Source organism: Phascolarctos cinereus, unplaced genomic scaffold (genome assembly GCF_003287225.1).
Source record: "Phascolarctos cinereus isolate Bilbo 61053 unplaced genomic scaffold, phaCin_HiC Scaffold_1;HRSCAF=81, whole genome shotgun sequence".
In the NCBI taxonomy this organism is placed as follows: Eukaryota; Metazoa; Chordata; class Mammalia; order Diprotodontia; family Phascolarctidae; genus Phascolarctos; species Phascolarctos cinereus.
Genome location: NW_027555514.1, coordinates 84,138,595 through 84,165,663, shown reverse-complemented (window position 1 = coordinate 84,165,663; position 27,069 = coordinate 84,138,595). Strand labels below are relative to the sequence as shown.

The 27,069-nt window shown below is 39.6% G+C and overlaps 1 long non-coding RNA gene across 12 annotated transcripts in view; it reads right to left on the bottom strand.

Moving 5' to 3' along the window:
• Nucleotides 1-27,069, bottom strand: part of LOC110223913 (uncharacterized) — a 78,100-nt gene that overhangs the window by 33,599 nt on the left and 17,432 nt on the right. For 3 of the 12 annotated variants that reach the window (XR_013485924.1, XR_013485915.1, XR_013485914.1), the window contains 2 exons: nt 20,529-20,608; nt 15,872-17,965 (listed from right to left, as the gene is read on the bottom strand). The exons of 1 other annotated variant lie outside the window; for it this stretch is intronic. This is a non-coding gene — a long non-coding RNA (uncharacterized LOC110223913). Of the gene's footprint in view, nt 1-11,437; nt 13,637-15,871; nt 17,966-20,528; nt 20,609-22,285; nt 24,598-27,069 lie in introns of those variants that run through there. 8 more of the 12 variants (XR_013485917.1, XR_013485920.1, XR_013485923.1 and 5 more) reach the window with 6 other exon arrangements.

Sequence of the window (27,069 nt, the reverse complement as noted above, 5' to 3'; positions counted from 1 at the left end):
CCCTGCCCCTCATTTTACAGATAAACTGTGGACAAGAGAGATTAAATGACTTGTGCAGGGACATACAGCTAATAAAGGTTTGAGGTGGAATTTAAACCCAGGTCTTCTTGACTTCATCTGGCCCCTCCAGCCATTGCAGCCTGTTACCTTCCAATCCCCTTCCATAAAGCTCTCCCTTTTACCCCAGTCCCATTTACTTCTCCTCTTCTTGGCTGCCTGTTGTCATTTATCATTTGTATTCTACATTTTGGCCTGTTATCATTAAGCAGTTTATTATATTTTTATATACTGTCTTTGTATGGTTCTCTAATTGTTTTAGGCATGAAACAGTCTTTTGTCCCCTAAAAGACTGTAAGCACCCTGAAGTCGGGCACCATATAATTTATTCCACTTATGTTCTCAAAAGCATAATCTTTGGCATAAAGTAGCCGATCAATCAATACTTATTGAATTTAAATGAATTGAACTAGTTCTGCCTCTTCTGGCCTAGGAAATACATCTATGTGTCAGATAAAAATTTAAGTAGTATGCCAGGTGAATTTACATAAAGTCAAGGAGCACAAGACAGCTCCCAGAGATATATCCTTTAATTTTTTTCTTCACTTGAAAAAAAATTTTAATGGTGGTTTATCTATAGTAGGTCAGTGGTCTCTTCCCCATTGCTTTTTGAGAGGTCCAACATCCATTGAAGATTGACATTTTTCAGATTAAAGCCAAATAAAACTAAATTAATCTGATAATGTAGTATAGTGGAAACAAAACTAGATTGGGAACCCCAGTATTTGGGTTTTAGCCTATGTGGCTATGTGGCCTTGGGCAAATCACTTAACCTCATCAGTAAAATAAGTGAGATTATATGATTTCTAAGGTCCTTCCTAGCTCTTAAAAGCCTATAATTCTATGAAAAGCATGTTTTGGAAGAACTGAGTTATATAAATAGGCTCTGAAAATGTTTTATTGATGCTCTTCCTCTTTTACTGCCCCTCCATTGATTTCTTTTTCTAATGACTCCTTAGATAACTACCCTATTGCAGAACATGCACTTGTAATCAAGTGCAGCTAAGCAAAAGAAACAAACATCTTGGCCATGTCTGACAATGTATGCTTCCTTGGGGAGGAGGGGGGGGATTTCCCCTCTACTACTTTGGTCTCCTTGGGGAGTAGACTCAAAACTTAATTCAGTCCCTACATAGCACCAGTCCCACCAAGTCCAAGTCCAAGTAGCCACTGCCACTTCTGAGCTGGATCCACAGGCAGAGAGGCACACACCAGGAGAAGGAGAGGAGGACGCTGAGACAATATAATAAACTGAATGATCAGGAACTAAGAACAAAGCTGGAGATCTCATGCTCTGTTTTCACTTTGGGCCCTCTTGATCTCTTAAAGGAGAGGTGAATCTTGTTCTAATCTTGTTCTTTAAGAGTTTGCTTGCTTTCCTATTAGTAGTCACATGAAAAAAAATTCCCTAAATCACTATTGATTAGAGAAATGTAAATTAAAATAATTCTGAGTTACCACCTCACACCTACCAGATTGGCTAACGTGACAGAAAAGGAAAATGACAAATGCTGGAGGGGATGTGGAAAATTTGGTACACTAATGCACTGTTGGTGGAGTTGTGAACTCACTCTGGAGAACAACTTGAAACTGTGTCCAAAGGGCTATAAAACTATGCACATCCTTTTACCTAGTAATATGCCTCTACTAGATCTGTAACCCAAAGAGATCAAAGAAAAGGGAAAATCTATATGTACAAAAATATTTATAGTATTTCTTTTTGTGGTGGCGAAGAATTGGAAATTGAGGGGATGCCCATCAATTGGGGAACAGCTGAACAAATTGTGGTATATGATTAATTGTAATGGAATACTCTTGTGCTATAAGAAATGACAAACACGATGGTTTCAGAAAAACCAGGACTTATATGAACTGATACAAAGTGAACTTTGCAGAACCAGAACACTATATACAGTAACAGCAAAATTGTAAAGATGACTAACTATGAAACACTTAGCTACTCTGATCAAGACAATGATTCATGAAAGTTACAAAGGTCTCATGATGAAAAATGATGTTCACTTCCAAAGAGAGAACTGGTGAAATATGAGCGCAGATTAAAGCATACTTTTTTTACTTTGTTTTTCTTGCTTTTGTGTGTGTGTTTTCTTTTGCAACGTGACTAATATGGAAATATGTTAAGCATGACTTCACATATTGCTTGCCTTCTCAAGGAGTGGGGAAAGAGCTAGAGGGAGGAAAAGAATTTGGAACTCAAATTTTAAAAAAATGAATGTTAAAATTTTTTACATGTAATTAGGAAATATTTAATGAAATAAATAAAAAATATTTTAAAAGAAAAGTTTGCTTGCATTGTCTTTTGCAACTTATTTAAAAAGAAACCAGTTTCTCTAAGGTAATGTGCTCACTCACTGAAGGTCTGATTTGTGTATGAATCCCTGGAGGATTAAATACAGCTGGGTGGCAGGGTAAGGGAAGTAGGAAATACGGGGTGTGTGTGTGTGTGTGTGTGTGTGTGTGTGTGTGTGTGTGTGTGTGTGTGTGTGTGTGTGTGTGTGTGTGTGTGTGTGTGTGTGTGTAAGTAAAGATTATCTAATTGCTGGGAAATTTTATTGACATATGTTTTATAATTTCTCAAAAGACAAAAGAAAAATAAGTGAATTGAGACCAGTATTCAGACATAAATTAATAAAGCAGTTTATTGGAGGTTAAAACTGGAATTCAAGGTGTTGAAAGGCATTTTCCCTCTTTCCATTGTTTCTTCCTAAAACAGGCTGAAAAAGAAGCCCATCTTTCCTGAGGGGTAGGGTCTAGGGCAGGGGTGGGGAAGCCATATGTGGCCTTCTAGGTTCTTGGGTGCAGCCTTTCTACTGAGTCCAAGTTTTACAGAAAAAAGTCTTTTAATAAGGGGCTGTGTTCTGTGAAGTTTGAGTTCAGTCAAAGGGCTGCACTTGAGGACCTAGAGGGCCATGTGGCCTTGAAGACACAGGTTCCCCCACCCTGGTCTAGTGTATTGACTACGGTCTAGGGCACTAACCTAAAGGAGGAGCTGGGAATACCTGGTACCACCCACACCAAGGTAGGGAAAGCTAAGAAGGAATAACTCTCTCTGTTTATGAACCTTTCATGTTGTACTCAACACTGCTAGAGCCATATCATAGATGCTAGATTGGCTTCAATCTAGCCTTCAAGTATATGAACAAGAATAATAGTATAAGCCAAATAAGAAGCTAAAGCAAAAACAAACAAAATAAAAATGGTGATCTGTACTAATAAGGAAGTTTCTTCACTAGGAATTTCCTACATTAATGAAATCACAGGTCTTCTTCTTCTCTCTCCTTCCAAATAAAAGTTATCATTATTAATAATCTTTTGGGAATTGGAGAAGACTTAGATTTTCAAATTTTGCCTCTTGCAGAAGACTTGCATTTTCAAATTTTGCCTCTATTTTTTAAAAAGGGTAAAAAGGTGGATTCTATAAATCTAAATCAGAGAATTGGACATGAATCCTCTGATAAAAATTCTGGAGTTGATCATTAAACATGGAATTTGTAAGCACTTAGAAAAGGAAGCCAAAGATCACTAGGAGTCAGCAAAGTTCCCTGAGAACTAGTAATATTAAAAAAGATTGATTTGATTTTTGGATAACATTATTAGATTGGGAAATTCTAAAGACAAAGTATATTTGGATTTAAGCAAAGCATTTGACAAAGTTGCCCATGATATTCTTGTGGACAAGATGTTGAAATGTGGTCTGGATGATATAGTACAGTTAGATAGTCATGTAGCTGATAATAACCATATCCAAAGAATGTTAATTATTAGACCTATGTCAACTTGGAAGGTTACATTAATAAAACTATAGGCATCCTGATCAAGGTAAATAACATTCCCAATGTACTCTGCACTGCTCTGTCCACATGTAGAATATCTTGTCCAGGTCTGGTGGCCATATTTTGAAAGGGACATTGACAAGTGAGTTTATGGGAAGGTTACTAGGGTAGTGAGGGGTCTGGAAATCTATTTAATTTGGAGAAGAGAAAGCATATTCAGTCAAGAGGTAAGAAGACTAAAGAGATAGTTGTCTTCAAATATCTGAAGGGTGGAGGATAGTGAGGCTGATTACTTTGAGCAGTTCTGATTCACTTAAATCCAATTCATGGGCAAGTCAAATGTCATTGTGATGCTATTGGTCCTCTTCAAGAATGAAGGATGAACAACTTGTGAAAGAGGAACTGTTCTTCTATGGAGTTCAAAGGGTAGAACCAGGTGTAAGTTAAAGGAAACAGATTTTAGTTCAGCATAAGGAAGAGCTTTCTAACAGTGAGAGCAGTTCAGAAATGGAATGGTCTGTCTCAAGCAGAAATTGTGAGACTGCCTATTAAGAACATTATAAGGGCAGCTAGGTGGTGCAGTGGATAGAGCTCTGGCCTTGGAGTCAGGAGGAAGTGAGTTCAAATCCAGTCTCACACATGACACTTACTAGCTGTGTGACCCCGGGCAAGTCACTTAACTCTGATTGCCTCACCAAAAAGAAAATAAATAAATGTGTTAGATCTTTGGTGTAAAAATGACACTCTAACTCTAAAATCCAATGTTTCTTCTTTGATCTTTGCTTTATGAATTCAACAGGATATAGTTCTACCTAATATTTCTGAAGAGGTACTCTTGGGAAGCACCTGACTATAAAAGCACATTGCTGCTATGGGAACCTGAACCCAAACCTAACCAAAGTTGACACTGATATATTCAGAATGATACCCTAATGTCTCTGTGGGCTATTGGAGGAGAGGCAGCAGCTCTAGCCAGGTTCCACTATTACTAATACTTTCTTAGTCTGATTTGACCGAAATGGGGATGGAGGTTTAGTATCTATCAATTTGGACAAAGCAATTGAGCCATTTTGTGTATTCTTAACTTACTGAAGCAGCTCATTGTAGCTGCTAGAATGCTGATCTTAGGTATCAAGAGGACCTGTGGTCAAATCTGCCTCCTCACATTTACTAACTGTATGGCCATGTACAAATCACTTAAACTCTCCGAGCCTCAGGTATATCAGCTGTAAAATGGGTACACTAATGTTTATATCATATACATTAATGCTCAAAAGATAATATATGTAAAGCACTTTGCAAACCTTAAAATGCATCAATTATCATTACTACTACTACTAATTTTAAAATTAAACTGAATTAGAACTATTTTTTGAGATCGTGTGTGTGTGTGTGTGTGTGTATGTGTGTGTGTGTGTGAGTGAGTGAGAGAGGCATAATAACACACACACAGAGAAAGACAGACATAGACAAAAAGTTTGAGGTTTTCTTGAGATCACTAGAAATGTCTTAGCATGTCAAAAACTCTGGTTTTGAAAAATCTCCAACATAGGCAGAATCTCTCATGTTTCATGTACACTGCCAGTCTTAAATAGACACACTGGCTGCATTGTGTTTTGGTTCATTGACTGAACCATTCTTAGGATCATAGTTTATCTCAAAGATCACCAGGGATAGCCAAGATCATAGGATCATAGCTTTAGAGCGTGGAAGGGAACTCAGAGACCATGTAGTCTAACACCTCATTTTATATATGAAGAAACCAAGGCCTGGGGTGGTTAATTGATTTGTTCAAGATCATAATGGTAAGTCTCAGAGCCAATGAATGCTCTTTTCTTCCTGTACTAATCTGCATCTCACTGTAAATAGGAAAAACCATATTTATCCTGTGCTGTCACTACTGAGTTGGATTTCACAAACATTTCACAAATGTGCTACCTTAGTGATACAGAGTATATTCAAATGCTTACAAAGGGGAGTTGGAGCATATTTCCTACAAATGAGATAAATACAAAAAATAAAAAATAGAATTAAAATGTGAAGTAAATAAATGAGATGGAACTTGTCTTAAGCAACAACTACATTCACATTTACAGAAGGGAAACAGTGCTTTATCAGTGAGGTAGTGACATGCTGACATTTACAAAGCATGGACATTTCTGTGAAATTAACTACGTTATGCCCCAATTTGAGCCTGTGAATTGCTTCTGTGGAAATAGGTAGTTAGATCTAGGCCAGTGATTGACACTAGCAAGCACAAAGGTTAGGCTTGTCCTGATTTCATTTCATCCACACTCTGAGTATATTTTATGAGTTCTTGTGCAAGGTGTGATTTATGTTTCAAGAGACTCGTGGCTTTTAAAAGTAATTTCTGAAAATGAATTCCTTCTCCAAGTTGGTGACCCCATCATGAAGCTTAGTAAGACTCACTCCTCAGCACTAATAGCATTGTATAAGCTTGGTTTACCTTTAATATGGACTCTGTTGTGTTCTCTTTCTAGTATTAAGCTAGAAAATTGTTCCTAGGGGACTGTGTTTCATGGTCTTTATAGCTCCCCCACAGCACCTAGTACTATGCATTGCAAGGTATAAGTACTGAAGAGATGTTCGGTGATTTGATTTCTAGGGCTTGTACATGCAGTGAAGTAGAAAATCTGAGGAATTTGTTCTCAAGCCATAATTCTTAAACGTTTTCATCCTATAGCTAGCCTTGGTACAGGCATAGCTCTTACATGCACAATCAGGAGATGCTGCTGAAGATGGTTTGGCAATGTTTATATACTTCCTTTGTTTGGCTTCCTTTCTCTTGCTGTTTTAAATTTTATTAATGCTTTTTTTTTTGCAACACATCTTGTATTGTACTATGCTTCAATACCCTCCCCCCTTCCCCTTTAAACCCTTCCTTGTGACACAGGTAAAGCCACCCTCCTAAGTGACTGAGTCTGATGGTGTCAGTAGCATCATGCCCCTGTAGTGTTGTTGTTCAATCATTTTTTCAGCTGTGTCTGACTCTTAATACCTCATTTTGGACTTTTTTTTTTTAGTGAGGCAATTGAGGTTGTGACTTGCCAAGAGGAAGTATTATGTGTCTGAGGCTGGATCTGAACTCAGGTCTTTCTGACTCCAGGGCCAGTGCTCTATCCACCATGCCACCTAACTGCCCCAATTTGAGATTTTCTTGACAAAGATCCTGGCATGGTTTGCCTGTCCTTCTCCAGCTCATTTTACATATGAGGAAACTTCGTCAAACAGACTTGCCCAGGATCACACAGCTAGTAAGTATCAGAGGTCAGATTTTCACTCAGGAAAATGAGTCTTCCTGACTCCAGGCCCAGCACTCTATCCTCTGAGTTATCTAGCTACCCTGCCCCAATAGTACTATGCCTCTTAAAAAGGGGAGTGTGTCTGTCATATGTTCTCTGAAATCAAGATAGAGTATTCACTGAGGTTAAGCTGAGTTCAGCGTCTTCCCAGTGCTGTTTTCATTTACATTATTGTAGTTATTATGTATTTTGTTCCTGTCTGCTTGAATGAAAGGATGAATGAAGACATGAATGTTGCCATTTCTACCTTCACATCTTTTTTAATCCTGCCCTTCCCTCCACTCACATAGCTACCACCTTAATTCATCAAATCATGCCTAGGTTATTGCCACAGTCTCCTAATTGATCTCCCTACCTCGAGTCTCTTACCACGCCAATCCATCCTACACATTGCTGCCAAAGTAGTTTTCCTTAAACACTGATCTGACCACATAACTCAATCAACTGTGGTGGCTTTCTATTGTCTCTGAAATAGAATACCCACTCTTCTGCTAAACTTTTAAAGTTCCATACAGTCTCGTCCCAACCTATCTTTCCCCCATCTTTGGACATTACTCCCCTTCCTGCATGCTGTGATCCAGGCAAACCGGCCTTCTCTCTCTTTCCTACAAATGACAGATACTTCACTCTTTGTCTTTGCATTAGCCATCCTACAAGCTTATCTTGCGCCTCTGCCTCATAGAGTCCTTCTCTTTCTTTAAGACATAGCTCACATACTATCTTCTGTGTAAAGTTTTTCCTAATTCTCCCAACTGCTTTTATTTGTAAAGTTCTTATTACAATGCCTGGCACACAGTAGGCACTTAATAAATGCTTGCACCCTTCTCCTTCCCTTCTCTCCTCCCAAAATGTCTTGTATTGTTAATTTTATATTTACGTTCATATATTCTTATATGTACTTGTTTCTTTGTACTTTATCCCCTGCTCCTAGCATAGTGTCTGGCATATCATAGACACTTAATAAATACTTGTTGATTGAATGAATGAAAATGCATTTACTAAGGGCCTGCTATGTGCCAGGCATAGTATAGGCACTGGAGACACAGATGCAAAAATAAGAAAGGCCTTACCCTCAACAAGCTTGCATTATAATGGAAGGAGGCAACACATATGGGAGGGTTGTGGTAAGGGATGGGAGTTTTGGTGTAGGGCAGGGGTTCGTAACCTTTTTTGTGTGATGGACCCATTCTCAGAATAATGTTTTTAAGTGCATAAAATAAAATACATAGGATTTCAAAGGAAACCAATTATATTAAAACATAGTTATCAAAACATTTTAAAAAGTTTATAAGCATAAGTCTTATCATGCTACGCCCTTGCTCAAGAAGGTTCCATGCCACCCAATTTTCCCTTGGATAATATATTAACTCCTCCATTAGACATTTAAAGCCCTTCAAAATCTGGTTCCAACCTATCTTTCTAGACTGATTGCACTTTCCTCCAACTCATGTCTTCTCACTTGCTATTCTTCGTGCATGACCCTCTACTTCCTAACTCTCCTTTGCACAGGGTCTATCCTTCCTAATTAATGACTTTATATACATCTAACTGTGAACATGTTGCTCCACTTCCCCCAGCCAAGAGAATGTAAACTCCTAGAGGACAGGGCATGTTTTGTTTTTGTACTTCTACCTCCAGTAGACCAGTGTCTGGCACTTAGTAGGTGTTTAATAAATATTTGCTATATTGAAACAAAAGTGTTAGACTATCACCAGTTGTAGATTCAGATCCTTCTCAGCTGCACCAGTGCCCACAGGTATGCTAACTCCTGCTTTATTTATACTCTACCTAGATAGTTAGTGCCACAATAGACGTAGTGCTGGACTTGAGCCAGAAGACCTGGCTTGTGGTTCTGGTGTCATGAAGGGTGGTTGGTCTTGGCCACATACTTCCTACATGTGTGCCTCCCTGCCACTGTCTACTCTTCCCAAGGATGCATTGCATACTTGTGGGAGAGTATGTAGCAGGTTTATGGGAGGGATATTTTATAGCTACCGTTATTAGTAAATGTCTTTGCTCTAAGCCAGTCATTGATATTGACTCTTAATGGGAAGCACGCCTTAGGGCGTTTATAAGCTGTAGCGTTAGGAGTGGGTACCAGCAGGGTACCTGTAGAACCTTAGGTAACAGCCAATCTCAGGGACCCAGCCTACCAATGTTAGTATAAGCTACAAGAGTATCCCTAGGGGAGGGATGTACCTATAGAAGAGGAGGAAAAAGAAAGCAGGGAAGTTATAGTTCTACTGTACTTTATCCTGATCAGATCACATTTGGAGGATTGTGTTCAGTTCCACACCTCACATTTTAGTAAGGACATTAATATGCTAGAGAATATCTAGAAGGTGGCAACCAAGATGGTGAAGGGACTGGATACTACACTATATGAATATGTGTAGCACAAAGTAGAGAAGACTGGAAATATTTATCTTCAAGTATTTATTTGATGGATAGTGATGAGGAAAAGAGATTCAACTTATTCTGCTTGACCCCAGAAGGCAGAACTAGGAAAGAAGGTGGATGTTGAAGAAAAAAAATCCTAATAATTAAGAGTTTTCAAAAAATGGAACAGGTTGCCTTGGCAGGAACTGGACTCCCCATTATTAGAGCAAGGATTCTTATCCCCGGGTCCATGAACTTGTTCTTTTGGCATTTTGGCAACAGTATTTTGACATAATTGGCTTCATTTGTAATCCTAAGTATACTATATGATGCATAGCACCAGACTACCAAAGGGGTCCATGACACACAAAAAAATTTAGAACCTCTGAATTACAGGCAGGATAATTTGTTAGGTGTGTTATAGAGAATTCTGTTCAGGTAAAGGTTAGATGAAATGACTTCTGAAGTTGATTCCAACTTGAGATTGTGAAAAGGGAAAATGAAGAAAAGTTCATATGTCAGCTCATAAGGTCAGGGTTGAGGCAAAGAGGGATGAAGAAAAATAGAACAATTAGAAACACAAATTCCAACACACACACACACACACACACACACACACACACACACACACACACACACACCTGTTTTTTCTTTTCTATTTGAGAAAAAGAATCCGGGAATTTGAAAACATTCTAACATAAGTTTGAAATCAAGAGCTATGTACTTAAACCATCTAGAAACTAATCTACTACTGCTTACCTCTGCAGAATTCTAGGTAAATTCCACCTGGGTCACATCCCCGTGGCTTTGAAAATTAGTAAACATGACCAGGAAAATGATGTATGGCCAAGGAAAGGTGAATGGATTTATGTTGAACTTAGATCCACGGGAATGTTTTTCTGAGTATCAAAGACCCCCTTTGGGCTCAGATGACACTCTTGAGTCAAACCATCATTATTTTAAAATGTGAGACCTTGCGGTCCTCAATCTAATCAAAAGCATGTGGTTAGTTGCCCCATAAATGTGCACTTTGGCCTTTAGTACAATAGTGACAGGAGCCATAATTCACCCCCTTGGCTGTTAGCAATTAGTGATTTTCTGAAGAATGAAGTATTTTCTTACTTTTGATTCTAAGACAGAATTTCCAGAAAGCTGATACTGGTGAGTCGACACTGTGGTCAATTAGAAAAGAACTTGTCACAGCGGTATTAAGAGCTCTTCATCTGAGTTTTTTCCTAAAGTTCTCTAGGATAAAAGTATAGTCTTGAGTATGTGAGAGAAATATAGTATGCTTTGTGAAACTTCACAAATGCTTTCAAAAAAATGCAATCAGGTTAACAAAAAAAAAGTGGGGGGGGAGGGGGAAGGCTTGTCCCATGTGCCTTCAGCTCATGCATTGGCCAAGGATTTGATTGCTTCTACTGGATGTGGAATTAGCTTGTATTGGAAGTAGGTCCAAACCTACATATAGGTGACCAGAGAAGGAAGGGGTAAGACACAAAAGAGAAAGGCAAATTTTATCTACTTTACAACTTTCTCTAAGTTAGGCTCCAGCTATAGAAAAGGTCTACATTTACTAAGGGTAGTAATGTTCCCTAAATCCTGAAATACTTGAATGTAGAAACACCTCATGGAACTTAATGAAGGCTCCCCTTACTTCTTGGCAGACGTGAGACTACAGTTGTGCAACACTACACATAGTGTCAGACTTTTTTTTGATGTTTGTTCATTTCCCTCCGACACACACTTTTTAAATTCTTTATTATATGGGATAGCTCTCTGGGAGGGGAAAAGTTATACTGGGAAAACAAAAGATTTCAATAGTCTTGTTTTAAAGAAATACATTGAGTTAAGGTAAATTGAATACAAATAAAAGACAGTATGGCTAAAGAAAACTATTTTAATAGGAATCAATTCAATGATGGGGCTGGATTAGATTATCTTTAAAGCTCCTCCCATCTGAAAAATATAAGATTCTACACTATAAATTCAGTCTTGGATATTCTCAAGAGTAATTTTCTATTTCTGTTTACAATAAGTCTGTGATTCTAGGGGCAAGTACATAGGAATATAGCAGGAAAACTTTAATGAGTTTTCCAGCAAGTTTTCATTTTCTGCCCCTTTTTCTCCCCCTGCAAAGTCACAGCTGATATCCATTAATATATTTTTCCTCTTCAGGCCCTCTGGCAAATGTTTCACCATACCTCAGTGGAGTTGTGCACGAAAGAATAATGCCTTGTTTGCAGCAAACTGGAAGGAGAACTTGCTTGTAAGCCTAATTTTTCAACTTAAATTGGAAATTAAAAAAAAAAAGATACCACCTTTGCTTTAGGTATTTCACTCTTAGATTCTAGGTCAGGGGAAATGTCCAGGACACGAGCCCCAACATAAGCTCAACTATGTATAGCAGAAGTGGAGTGACTTTTTGTGGTGTCCAAGAATTGGAAATTGAGGGGATGCCCATCAATTGGGGAATGGCTGAGCAAGTTGTGCTACATGAATGTAGTAGAATACTATTGTGCTATAAGAAATGATGAGAAGGCAGACTTCAGAAAAACCTGGAAAGACTTATATGAACTGATGCTGAGTGAAGTGAGCAGAACCAGGAGAACATTGTACACAGTAACAGCCACATTGTGCAATAACTAACTTTGATAGACTCAGCTCTTCTCAGCAATTCAAGGAATTAAGACAACTCCAAAAGACTCATGATGGAAAATGCTGTCCACATCCAAAGAAAGAACTATGGAATCTGAATGCAGATGGAAGCATACTATTTGCTCTCTTTTGTTTTGTTTTGTTTCTTCTTTTTCATGGTTCCTCCTATTGGTTCTAATTCTTCTTTACAACATGACTAATATGAAAATTAAAAATATATATAGAGAAGTAGAGTGAATGCCTACCTTTACATTCCATATGGAGCAAGCCAGGGGAAGGATAATATCTTCAGGACCCAATTTAGCATTATCCTCCCTTTCTCTGCTTCCAAGAAGCAGCTATGAAATGTAAATGTATAGCTATGAAATCCTTATTACCAGGAATGGGGAAAAACAAAACAAAACAAAACAACCCACCACCTTCTTTAATAGTAAAAAGCTACCTGCTGAACCAGAATGACTCAATGGTGAAAGTAAGAGCAGAGGAGTCTAGCATTTAAGATATCCCTTTAAGAGCTGAGAAGATAAAATTGGATTTGGATTTTTAAAAAAAAATGCAGAAGAAAGGATGGGGCTGTATAGCTATGTCCCTTTCCTTTAATGTTAGCAATTCAAATGTGTTGACTAGCCTATTATACCCCAAGGAGAATCAGGTAAGCTCCTCCTCCTCCCTCTTTTATCTCCTTAACAAAGTATGGATTTGGTGCGAATTACTCTTGTACCTAGTCCTCATTGCTCCTCTGAGGCTTGGATTGACTCTTTGACATTGATTCAAGTTCATAGATGGTTTCATCTAAAAGGAGTCAAGAGAGTCAGAGGTCTGAAGTCAGACATGGCATGGACCTGCGACAGACTCAGTTTCCTGGTGATGCCTAGTGAGTGCATGTACACCTTCTAGGGAACCTTGTCAATGAAGAATTAGAACCAGATAGAACAGACCAACGTGGGGAGTCCTGGATGTAGCTCCTTTTCAGGAATCTGTTACCCCAATCAGGAAGGCAAAGCAATTGATTTGTGAAGCAGGAAAGCAACAGCTATCGGCAGTAATCTTCATGAGGCCATTGCCCTTCCAATTTTGCTGAAGCTATCCTATAAGAGGTAGCCTATAAGAGTCTAGCTATCTCTGCTTCCCCAAAGGGGTTTTCTACCATCATAGTAGATCCAAGCTGAAGAGAGATTCCCTAATGTGAAAAATTATTTCTAGACTCAGAGCTCCACTTCCTCAGCCCCCTTGTGAAAAGTTCTTTAGAAGGACATTACTGATAATGAAATTGCATTGGAAGCTGCCCAGGTTTGGGTGGAGACAGATTCTTCTGCCTAGATAGCCAAGTTTGGGAGTGGTCTGGTATGGTGGTGGTGGTAGAGTGGTCTGATAGAACAGGTGTTTCCTCTGTCTGGAGGTAGAATGATGGCAGGATATCAGCCCCTGTCAAAAAGGTATTGTACCAGGATTAAGTGACCTAAGTCACTCAAAGACACTCATTTTAATATAGCCCACCTCCCAGTGTGCTGACCAATCACAGTTGATTGGCACCCCTTGGGGAACACCTACTCTTCGAAGGGCATATAACCTTGTACCCCCAAATCCCAAACCAAGCCAGTTCTGGACTCCCTTGCGGTGGGAGGGCAGTTCTGGACTATAACTCCCATGCAATGCATGTCAAGCCAGCTTGATAGAAATAAAAACGTGGACACACAACCTAATTTTGTTTGTTTTTCTTAGGACAAACTCTGTGAGAGGCTGCATTTTTTGCAGATAACGGTATACTGGTTTCATCAAGCCCCAGACCATATAAAGCCTTCTATAGATCTTTATCTGTAACCAACTCAAAAGAATTTCTACTAACCATTCACAGAGGAAAAATCATGTGAATGATGAATGTCTATTGCCTAGAGTATCTGTCAATTTACTAAGCACCATCTAGCTGCCCCAACATATCAGAATATGTGTGTGCATGTGTGTATAGATAGATATACATATATATGTGCGTATATACACATATATAATTCTATATAATACAACACATACATACACTGATTCAGGAATGAGCTGGAACCAGCCTGAACCAACTCAGAAGAGACATTTGTTAAATTTTCAATTTCAGCATTTATACCTTGGAAACTGGGTAACTCAGGGCTTGATTTATTATTTGTTGATTGTCTAGAAGACAAGGAGGAAATTAAGCTTAATTTTAAGCTTAAAATTAAGCAAATTAAGTTTAAAGGCATGCCGTGAGGACTTCCCCCCACCCCAGTTGATTGTTAAATATTCACCAGCATATTGTTGCATATTCTGATATATAGTATATCTACTGAGCACAAAGGGACAGCTGGGTGGCCCCATAGTGCACAGAACACCAGGCCTGGAGTCAGGAATACTCCTCTTCTTAAATTCAAATCTGGCCTCAGACATTTAATAGCTGGGCAACCCTAGGCAGGTCACTTAACCCTGTTTGCCTCAGTTTCCTCATCTGTAAAATAAGCTGGAGAAATGGCAAACCATTCTAGTATCTTTGCTAAGAAAACCCCAAATGGGGTCACAGAGAAGTGTACATGACTGAAACAGCTCAACAACAACAAAAACTAGGCACAGATACTGATGTCTAGATGATATGGTTGGGATCTAGACCCCAAAATGGAAAAACCTTGGACTTCCCCACATGATCAAATCTCTGAATTTTGCCTGAGGCTATAATCCCATCAACTGGCCCTTCCCTATTGCCTGAACCCTGCCTCCTGATTCTCTCTTACCCTTAATCTAGTTTAGCCCTCCCTATGGCCCCAGGCTACTTCTCACCCTTAATCCTATCTAGGCTCCATTCTCCCCTGGCTATGTGGTCCAGGTAGCTGGAATTCTATTACCTCATAGACTATTTAGCCCCACTCCTAGATCCCCCCATACTCTTTCTGTATATAAGGTCTATTTTGTCTACATTAAGGTGCTTTGATTCTCATAACCTAGCCAAATGCTCAGATTCTTATAATCTAGCCACTGCTTGGATTCTTATAACCTAGCCAATAGCTCACTAACATTCAGACTCCTTTAAGAGTCTGCCCAATATGATGGATGTTCTAATAAACCTTGTCTTTGGCTGAAAGAAGGCTTGGGTCGAATTCTTTCAAACAGGACCCATGTGTTGTGATTTTGGGGTCCCAACACCCCAACCTCTAAACCTCATCACAGAGACTACTACATTGGGCTTAGTAGAGTGCTGGAGTAGAGTGCTGGGCCAAGAGTTAGTAAGACATGAGTTCCAGTGTGATTCATGCTGATTAGCTATGTGACCCTGGGCAAATTATTTAACCTTTTTTTTCTGGCTCAGTTTCCTCATCTCTATACACATACCCTCTCACATGTGTACTCTCACACATGCAGGTCTTCAGCCTTCCCAGGTCATTAATAAAGCTTCTTCCTGATTCAACAGTGGCTTAATGGAATTACTGATAGTGATATTGATAACATTAGGATTAAATGAGATAATATTTGTTAATTACTTCACCAGTCTTAAAGTGCTATAGAAATGTTAGCTATTAGCATATCTATGAAGAACTGTCTATCTATCTCTCTAACTAACTATTGTTATAAAGGCGCCCACCAAGCCCTCTCCCTAACTACAGCAAGGCTCAGTTCTGGGCCCAATAATGAAACTATGGTCCAGAGTGAAAGAAGAATTATTTATTACATTTCTTGCCAGAAGCAAGCATGTTCCCTATAACAAGAAAGGCTCACCAACACAGAAGTGAGAGCAAGCTTTTATAGTGTTAGCCTGGTACAGCCCCTCCCTTCAGAGCTTGGATTGGTCCAAACTTTTTCTCCAGGGTTACAATCTTCCTGAACCACCCATCCCATGTTCCTCCTTGACATGTTCACCCTCCCTCATCATGCATCCCATGTTATGTAAATGAGCAAAGTTCCCTCCTTGGGGTGTGTCAGATAATATGTAGGAGGCTAATCAAGTATGTGTGTTAGCAAAAAGTTGGTGATCCTCCCTTGACCCTGATCAGTTTGAGACTGGGCCCCCTCTATTAGGAAGTTTGTGATTAGACCCATGTCCTATTCTAAAAGCTGATTGGTTGGTGGTGCTCACACCACCCCAATACTGAAATATCCTATGGAAACCTAACTTCTTAGTATTATTATTTCTCACACTATCTATCAATCTATGACAAATAATACAAGCGGACAATAACTTGGGCCTAGTATTAAACAGGAGGAAACAAGCAGACTGAATTGCCTTTAGGAAACTACAGAGCTCTTTTAATGACCCCAAACTTCTCCCCAAAACAAAGGTCTGTCTTTTTTTTTTCCCCAAAGGAGTTCAGAAAAAGACATCAATCAAGAATGATAGTATACACAATATTCCGTAGCCATAGTCTTCCAACCCTGCAAAGAAGGGAAGAAGATACATTTTCTCAATTTTTCTCCAGGGAAAGGTCCATATCTTCAAGATGAGTATTCTATTGCCCTGGCAGCTTTGTCATTCTGGAACATCTCTCTGTTCCTACAGATATCTCATGCTGGAGGATCTTTCTTCCCCTTTAGCCTTCTCACAGTGGAAGGTTCGTCTGCCATTGGGCCACCTTCCTCTGAGTAGTGAGTGATTGCCTCATGGAACTTCCATTTTAAAGAAGAGCTTACAGGTAGCCATGTTTGCTCCTTCCTTCCTCTGGATTTCTTTCTCTACCACATCTTTCCTCCTACCCTAAGCTTGTTTTCCCCCATTAGATTGTAAACTCCTTGGGGGCAGGATAGGCTTTCTGTAGCTTCTATGTGTGTCCCAAAGCACTTAGTACAGTGCCTGGCACATGCTGTTCAGTAGTACCCAACTCTTCGTGACCCCATTACGGGGTTTTCTTGGCAAAGGCATTGGTTTGCCATTTCCTTCTCCAGTGGATTAAGGCAAATAGAGGTTAAGTGACTTGCCCAGGATCACACAGCTAGTAAGTATCTGAGGCCACATTTGAACTCAGGTCTTTCTGACTTTAGTCCCAGCACTCTGTCATCTAAGTTATCTAGCTGCACCCCACCCCACCATCCCTGCTTATTTTTTCTCCTCAGGACAAGGTTAACAGACCTATAAAATATCAGATGGGCTCGAGCCCAAAGGGCTGACTATGGTACAAGCTCTGTTAAAACAGCAACTTGGTCACTAGAGATACAGCAGTCCCAAGGCAGGATTGGGCTGGCTGGCTGTTTGTTGCCCTAAGAGAGGTAGGAATTATCTAAATGAATCAGAATCTCCCAGGAGGAGAGAACAGGCCCAGCTACCCCACACTGTTTGGGCTCCCCTCTACAAAGGCCTTCCAGTTGAAAGCTTGGGGAAAAATCATGCATGTTTGTTCTTGACCTGTACACAGCAGTGTGTGCTTAATATATGCCTGTGGATTTAACAGTTATGAGACATGCAGAACAACAGTCTTTGAGGAACAGAAAATGAAAATGAGTTATTTCACAAAAAGCAATGGAAAGGTGACTGGCTCCTTTAAGCAGCTTGCAACGCTTAACAAATAATGAACTTCAAAGAAGATTAGGAATAATGGATATCACTTGGGAAAAGATATGATAAAAAAAGGAAGACCCACTGGCCACAGCTCTACTTGAGGGCTTGTACAGTGGTGATTGATCTTGCTTCACTTAATAAATGATGACATCTACTGAATCCTTTCCTCTTCTCCTGTATTCCTGTGAGCCTTGTAGCTAGAAGTTGCAGAACCTTGGCAGTAGTCCACAATTTCATGTAGAGTCAAAACAGATCTGAGAGGACCAAAAAAATAAAAAATAAAGAAAAGATGATTAAGTAACAAAAAAAGGAAAGAGGGAAATAGAGCTGATGAGGATGGGATCTAGACCCCAAAAAGGAAAAACCTTGGATTTTCCCACATGGCCAAATCTCTGGGTTCACTTAGCCAGGGCCTCTATTGTCTTATCTCCCTATGGCCCCAGGCCACTTCCCACCCTTAATCCTATCTAGGCTCCATTCTCCCTTGGCCATGCTATGAGATCTTGAGTTGTTTTTTGCAATGGTGGTGATAAATTTGCACATTCCTGCTCCCTCATCTGACAGCCTTGTGACAAATGAAGTAAAATATGTGTAGTCTTTGGATTTGGAATCAATTTGGAATCAAACCCATGACTGTTGCAGTCTGGGGGTGCTGTTACCCCAAAATTAGAACATGCGGCTTCTGCCCAAAAGAATTAGACCCAAGCCTTCTTTCAGCCAAAGACAAGGTTTATTAGAACATCTGCCATATTAGGCAGGGTCATCCGTCATTAGGTAGGACATGGGTCCTACCTCGAATGAATTTTACCCCAGCCAGAGACAAGGTTTATTAAAACACTTGTTGGGGTGGGCTGAACAAGCTATTGGCCATGTTTTAAGAATCTGAGCTTTTGTAATGAGAATACAACCAGGCCAGACTTAAGTAATGTGAGCACTTTAATGGAGGCAAGATGGACCTTTCATAAAAACTGACTCTGGAAAGATCTGGATATGATCTAGAAGTGGCCAAGTAGTCTGGGGTGACTGGGAGGTAACAAAGAGTGACTCAGAAGGGCCTGGTGCCCCAGGACGAACACCAAGGACCGAGGACATGTGGAAGGGGTCTAGATAGAATCAAGAAGTGGTGGTCTAGGATGGGGCCATGTGCAGACAATGAGGGCTGGGCTAGGTTAGAAGTAATAGAGAATTGGAGATTGGGGCAGGGTCAAAGCCACAATGCAAGGACAGTTGAAAGGATTATATTGAAATGAGCCTAAGGGGAACTCCAAGGCCTTGTGGGAGAGTTCAGGGGAAGTTGGGGGGGAGGTGGTGGTCAGGGTTTCTAGGGCCTATACCCTGTTCTGACCATCTCCCTAGTCCCCACTGTCTATCACCATCTTGCTTACAATAAATATGTGCAGTTGGATTTCATTGGATTCTATTCGCATTGATCATGCTGGGTAGATCTCTATGGAGGATTGAACAAAAGAAGCCAAGAAGAATCATGGCAGGATGAGAAGGTGTGGTAATGGGTCACAATGCACATCAGTAGGAGTATTAGAAGTTATGAATTCATTCAAGTATCAAAATATGCAGATATTAAACAAATGTTTGTTAAACTGAATTAACTAAATCTTGATTAAGTTTAAACCCACCACAGTGTGGATTGATTCTATCCCAGAAGTACTGAAAAAATCTCCAGCATCTCTGTTTCTTCTTAGACACTGGCCATTTCTTTAGGGTTATTACTGCCTTTGGCCTTGGCTCTTGAATAAACTCCTTGTTTCAGAAGAGATTTACTACCCTAACTATATCTGTATCTCAATTTAATGAAAATGTTAAGGATAATTTGATGGTCTCTTGCCAGTGTAATTTTAAATAAAATGTCTTCATTCTTTGGCAACATGTACTGGCCTGATGTTTAACTATAGAAAAGTACTTAATTGAAGTGCTCTTTACATTATTGTCTCGCCAGTGTCTCCTTTTAAAGAAGATATCCAACTCTCAGCATTTTACTCTGAGTAAATAAAGAAAAGAAGGTGGAAAGCCACTTTTATTCATTATGCCTTTGTAGCAAACGCTCATATATATTGCTAGAAGTGTAACCTTGGCTAGATAAAGTATTTGGAGTAATTTCAGACCATGGCATTTTATATACTCTAGGATCTTACCATCATATTTTTAGGTGACTTTGAACAGAAGTGTATTAATCTAAGCAAAACACAAGGTACTTTGTGGCTGCTCTGACGATATCGGCTCAACATTTTCAGGGAGGAATTCTCCTTGACCATTCTGGCTAGCTAACAGATGTTTAAAGCAGTGTAGACCACTTGTAATTTGGCCTCGAGTCTATTATTGAATGGCTGCCAAACAAACTGTTAATTGTCTATCCTTTTTAAAATATGAAAATAGTGGTGATGATGAGAACAATAGACAGAAACAGAATCAGTACAATATTAACAAAGAATTATAAGTACTTTGTCTTTATCACTAAAAAAACCCCTGAACTTAACGTAAGCTCTATTACATGTATTTGGTACTTATAACAACACTTTGAAAATTTCCAGTTCCCTCCATTTTTGAATGACAAAAATAGAGATCATCAAGTTGGAAGGTATCTCCAGAGCTCATGTGATCCTAATGTTCAAGTACGATGGGTTCCATTTTACAGATGAGGTAACTGAAGATCAGAGAAGTCAAGTCACACAACTAGTAAGTAGAACTATAATTAGCCAGTCAATAAACATTTATTAAACACCTAACATGTGCCAGGCCTCTGTTGTGACAGAGGAGGTTGTGAAGCTCAAGGAAACCATGACCTATGTCATGCACACTTACCTAAGATGGACAGGTCATAGTGGAGAGTTTTGACAAAAGGTGATCCACTGGAGAAGGAAATGGGAAACTACTCCAGTAATCTGCCAAGAAAATCTCATATACAGTTATTAAAATGATAAAAGAGATGACACCAGAAGATGAGCCCCTCAGGTCAGAAGGTGTCCAACACACTACAGAGGAAGAGTAGAGAACAATTACGAGTAGTTCCAGAACTAATGAAATGGCTGGGCCAAAGCTGAAAGGACGCTCAGCTGCAGACACATCTGGTGATAAAAGGAAAGTCCGACGCTGCACAGGAACCTGGAATGTGACATCGATGACCCAAGGTAAGCTAAACGTGGTCCAACAGGAGAGGGAAAGATTAAACATCAACATCTTGGGTGTCAGTAAACTTAAATGGATGGGAATGGGTAGATTTAATTCAGGTGATCACTACATATCCTACTGTGGGCAAGAATCCCTTAGGAAAAATGAAGTAGCCCTCATAGACAATAAAAGGGTATGAAAAGCAATAATGGGATGTAATCTCAAAAAATGGCAGAACTATATGTTTCAATCCAAGGCAGACTATTCAACACACAAGTCTATGCTTCAACCACTGATGCTGAAGTGGCCAAAGTTGATCAGTTCTTCGATGATCTACGACATACTGTAGAAATAACATCTAAAAAACATCACATTCATCATAGTGGATTGGAATGCTAAAGCCGGAAACCAAAAGATAATCGGAATAACAAACAAATTTAGCCCTGGAGTACAAAATGAAGCAGAACAGAGACTAATAAGAGTTTTGTCAAAATAGCTCACTGGTCATAACAAACACTCTTTTTCAACAAGCCAAAGATGACTCTACATATGGACATCACCAGATAGTCAATACAGAAGCAGACGGATTATATACTTTGCAGCCAAAGATGGAGAAGCTCTATACAGTCAGTTAAAACAAGATCTGGAGCTGACTGTGGCTGATATCATGAGCCTCTGATTGCAAAATTCAGACTTAAATTGAAGATTAGGGAAAATCATCAGAATGTATAGGTATAACCTAAATAACCATAATAATTATGAATATGAAGTGGAAGTAAAGAACAGATTTAAGGGATTAAATTTGGTAAAGTGCTTGAAGAAATGTGGGCAGAGGTTTGCGGTATTGTATAGGAGGCCCTAACAAAAAACATTCCAAAGAAAAAGAGCATGGAAGCAAAATGACTGTCTGATGAGGCTTTACAAATAGCTGAGGAAAGAAGAAAAGGGAAAGGGAAAGAATGGGAGACTTAATGCAAAATTCCAGAGAATAGCAAAGAGAGATAAGAAAATTTTCTTAAATGAGCAATGCAAAGTAGAAGACAACAGAATGGGAAAGACAAAATATCTCTTCAAGAAAATTAGAGATATCAAAGGAAAGTTTCATACAAAAAATGGGCATGACAAAAGACAAAAATGTTAGAGACTTACTTAACAGAAGTAGAAGAGATTAAGAACAGGTAGCAAAAATATACAAAACTATATAAGAAAGATCTTGACATCACCAATAACCACAATGGTGTGGTTATAATGGGGTTGGAATCTGGGCCCCAGAAAGGAAAAACCCTGGACTTTCCCACATGGCTTGGGGCCTGAGGCTGTAATCCCATCAACTGGCCTTTCATCTTGGCTACACCCAATCTCCCCTTCATTGTCTTGCCTCCCTATGGCACCATGTCACTTCCCACTGTGTGGGATGCCACTCAAATAAAAAAAAAAAAACCACCGAGGTGTCCAAGGAGAAACAGAAAGTTAATTTATTATCATTATTTCAAGTCTCAAGATTTGGGTGTCCCTCCACCAGTATGCTGTGATGTGGGGAGACAAAGACACAGAAGCAGAAAACCAGATTAAATAGCCCTACCGAGCAAATTCCCCCTCCCACTAGCTGTCTAGAAGCCAGGCCACCATGGCAGAAAGATGGTTTACAACTATTTTGGAAGGTCTGAGAGATTGAATAGACAATGGGGACAGATAATGGAGGGAACTGGAAGGCATCTGAGTAAAGTCCTTTCAAAGGGAGATAAGGGGAGCAGATAAAGAACCTTTTAAGGGTTTTCTGGAGCCAGATTCTTTTTAGGGGCAAAGGCACATCTGAATAAATTAAAAAGTAGGCTAAGGCTTAACAACTAGACAAATTTGAACTACTGATATGTGGCTCTAAAAAAAAACTTACAGAAATTTATACTTAACCCTATCCTACCTTCTGAACCCATTACCATATTTAGCATAGTTTTATCCCAAACTTTAGTTACACTGAGAAGTCTTCACTGGGACATCCCATTCACCACCCTTGATAATTCTATTGTGACTCTCCCTTGGCCATGAGGTCCAGGTCCCAGGAGTTCTGTTCACCCCAGCTTACTTGGCCACTCCTAGATCCCTCCCACAGTCTTTCTGTATATAAGGTCCATCTCGTCTCCATTAAGATGCTGGGGTTCTTATAATCTTGCCAGGGTGCAGATTTTTATAATCTAGCCAATAGCTCATAGATGCTCAGATTCCTTAAGAGTCTAGCTACTACGACGAATCTTCAATAAACCTTGTGTTTGGCTGAAAGAAAGCTTGGGTCGAATTTGAGTGAGATATAGCCTCTGTGAAGACTTCTCAGGGTGGTGATGAAAAGACTGTCTTGAAACTAGAGATAGGCTCTGACAGAAGGAACAGGCCATAAGTTTAAATTACCTAAACCTATAGGAATTCTGCCCTAAACCCCCTTCTGACTGTCACACCACTGCTACATCAGCACTAGGTTTGCTAAATAAGGACTTGTATGCTGGGATTGGCTATACCCTGTTTCCTTGTTCTTTTTTGGGGGCCTGGAACGTAAGCCCGCCTCCCAAATAATGGGAATAAGGGATAGTGGTGGGTGGAGGTTTGTTTGCATTAGGGTATATAATCCCATTTTGCTTTCTGTGCCTAGCCTCTCTCCTGCTGGTAGTCTACCGGAGTAGCAGACGCCCCTTCTGGAGAGATTGTAATGAAGAGTAACTTTTGCTTCCACCTTGAGAAGTCTCTGTGTTTAATTGAGTTAGGGTCGCTGTCACACACAAATTCTTTTGGGCAGGTCCCACTTGTCATCATTTTGGGATTCCAGGACCCCTAACTTCTAGACCTCATCAGTTACTGATCTAGAGCCAGACATCCTGAGAAAGAAGTCACGTGGGCCTTAGGAAGCTTTGCTAATAAGGCCAGTGGAAGTAATGGAGTTTCAGTTTAGCTGGTTCTTAGGGGGAGATGTGGGCATATTTTAAGGCAGTATTGAAGTAGCCAGTAAACAAGGAGAGACTGAATGCAAGTGAGAAAGTGGATATGATAGAGGAGGCAATTTGTTGAAGATGGAATGAAATGGGATCATTTGTGCATGCACTGGGATTATCCTTGGAGAAAGGCTACCTCATGAGACAAGGGTGAAAGAGAAGATAGTGGCAGAAGGCATCTTAGGGATTAGAGTTGAGAACAAGGAGGAAAAAAGAGAAACCTCTTATTAGATGGCCTCAGTTTTTTTTCTTTTAAATATATTTTATTTTTTATTTCCTTTCTTTTCTTTTATTTATTTTTAGTCTTAAACATTCACTTTCATAAGATTTTGAGTTCCAAATTTTTCCCCCTCCCTATCTTCCCCCCCACAAGATGACATGCAATCTGACATAAGCTATACATCTATAATCATATTAAACATATTTCCACATTAGTCATGTTGTGAAAGAAGAATCAGAACAAAAGGGAAAAACCACTTGAAAGAGAAAATGAAAAAAAAAAGAGAAAATAGTGTGCTTTGATCTGCATTTAGACTCCATAGTTCTTTTTTCTGGATGTGGATAGCATTTTCCATCATGAGTCTTTCAGAACTGTCTTAGATCATTGTATTGCTGAGAAGGGCTAAATCGTTCATAGTTGATCTTCAGACAATGTTGCTGTTACTGCTACATTGTTCTCCTGGTTCTGCTCACTTCACTCTGCATCAGTTCATGTAAGTTTTTCCAAGTTTTTCTGAAATCCATGGTCTCAGTTTTTTCAATAAAATATGAGGTGAAGTGCTCTGCTGAGGGGGTAGGAAAGGGCAGCAATGAGACATTTGAGGAGGGATGAAAAGGTCTGGAAAAGCACTGTGATGAGTGGGATAATGATTTTAATTAGGGAAATGCAGAAGAACTGCCTTGCAGCAGTAAGACCCAGTTGAAGTTATGTCACATAAATTTGCAGTAGACCAAGTAAGCATGGTTTCATGCTTGTTTCTTACAAAAAAATGATTATTTTCTTATTATATTAATAACCAATTTTATACCCAAGTAGGTTTTTTTTTCTTTTTACTTCCTTGTGAAGGACAGGGCTGACAATGAGACATTCTTCTCAATCTTGGTCAGGACCCCACCCAACTGGGAAGGCTTCTTAATTCTGATTAAAAGGTAAAGATAATGTGATCTAGGTGAATTCAGGTCCATTGTTCTTCTCAGGTAGGACTGGGTAGAGGATAAGATCTTTTTAATTTTGGCCCCTACCTACTGTCAAGTTGTGCAGGTCTACACTATACCATTTTAAGGAGAACAAAGGAATAATCAAGGAGGATAGGGGTAGGAATGAAAAATTTATTGACAAAGAAGTTATTATGCAAAGGGAAAAATTCTAAATGAAAGGCAGTCCTAATAGTCTTTCATAAAAGACTGGTCCCCAGGTGTACTTAATGCCTTGTGTTAGGGGCAGACCTGATGCCAACATCCTGTTAGTTCAGGTTTTATAGTGGGAGGAAATAAGACACTCTTAATGCATTGAATATTTAACAAAAGGAGATTTACTTTGCCCTAAAACAGAAAGCATATGCAAAAAGGAAACTGTGCTACTCAGCTTCTACAGACATATCTTTGTCCCACATCACATATGTTGTTCGCCTTTCATTTTTGAAGAGGACCAATGACATCACAGGTGATGTCTTGATTTGTGTGTGAATTGGATTAAAGTTAGAGAGAGTTGGACAAAGTTATCAGCCTCATACTCTCCTCCTGAGTCATCGAAGTCCAGTGGGAGGACAAAAGTCAAGATGGCTGGTGATGGCCTTTGATGCCCTACCGAGCTCTAAGCACTCCATAGCACGTGTTTCAGTTGCCTTTATGACCTTTGGAACAAATTGTTCTTATCTGCTCATTCTGTGAGGTAAAGTCTTCACATGGTTGGGGGAGACATCCCTGTAATTCAACTATAGGTGTGAGGCCTGTCAATTACCCTCAACCTGGATTAGCCTTTCTGCTGAGTTGTCTTACTGGGGTGTGGCTGCTGTGCATGCTCCAGCTTCTTGGAGCCACAGGCAAGAATTAGGTGAATCAGGTGTATACCAAAGGTTGATGAGCAGCCCTGAAAACTGTTTAGCAAGCCTTCACACAAGAGCTGCTAGTCTTCCTGAACGTCCCATACACCCCTACATCCCACTCCACGTGGTCTCCATATGGAAACCTGCCTGGTCAGCAGTGGTAACTCTCGTGATCTTCAAATATTCACTAAGACGGAGGGACTCCATCTCCACGTAGGTAAGACTTTTTATAAAGCCTTTTGGTGATCAGGAAGGGTAGTCATCAAGGGCGTCAAGGGAGTCAGGAGCAAATCAAGGTTTAGGGAACAGCTTTGTTTCTTTTTAGGGAAAACTAATACATCTTGTAAGGAAACTGGGTCCTATCCTATTTTGGATTCCTGAAGAATTCCCGCATCCTCAAAGAAATTAACCTGACAATTACACTTATTTTCTCCCACTTTAGGTTCTGTTAATTTAAAAAAACATGTTTCTCGAGTGTTACCAGATACTTCTAGGGTCCCTTAAAGCATCACAATCATACACACACACACACACACACACACACACACACAAAATCTACTTTGGCTAAATGCTCTAAACCAGTAGTCTCCATACTTTTTTGATCATGAATTCTATCAATAGAAAGTTTTTGATTATGCATCCCCCAATATATGTGTATTTGCTTATTTATAAATTATATACATATACTATTGTACTAATAATTACATACATTATAAAATGTATGCCAAAATAGAAATCAAAGAGATAAAATAAAGATGGAAAAAAAATAGATCCTCGAGTTTCTAGGAAACCAATGGAAGTCATTAAAGTGGGGTGTGTTGTATATGTGTGTGTCTGTGAAATATCATATCTAAACTTCAGAAATATCACTTTGGCATCTGCATGGAGGATGGATTGGAGTGAGGCAGGACCTAAGGCAGGGAAACCAGTTAGGAAGCTACTGCAATAGTGCAGACCATAAGGACTTTAACTAGGGTGTTGGAAGTGTTACTAGAGAAGAGACAGGTGTGACATGTTGGAGGTAGAACATACAAGATTTGGCAATTGACTGGATATATAGATGTGGGGTAAGTGAAAGTGAGGAATCTTCCTACTGTGAAAACCTGAGTGACTGAAAGGATAGTGTTGCCCTTAGCAATAACAGAGTTCAGAAGATGGGTTATTTTAGGGGGAAAGATAATGTAATGATATCCACAAACCAGATCACAGTCT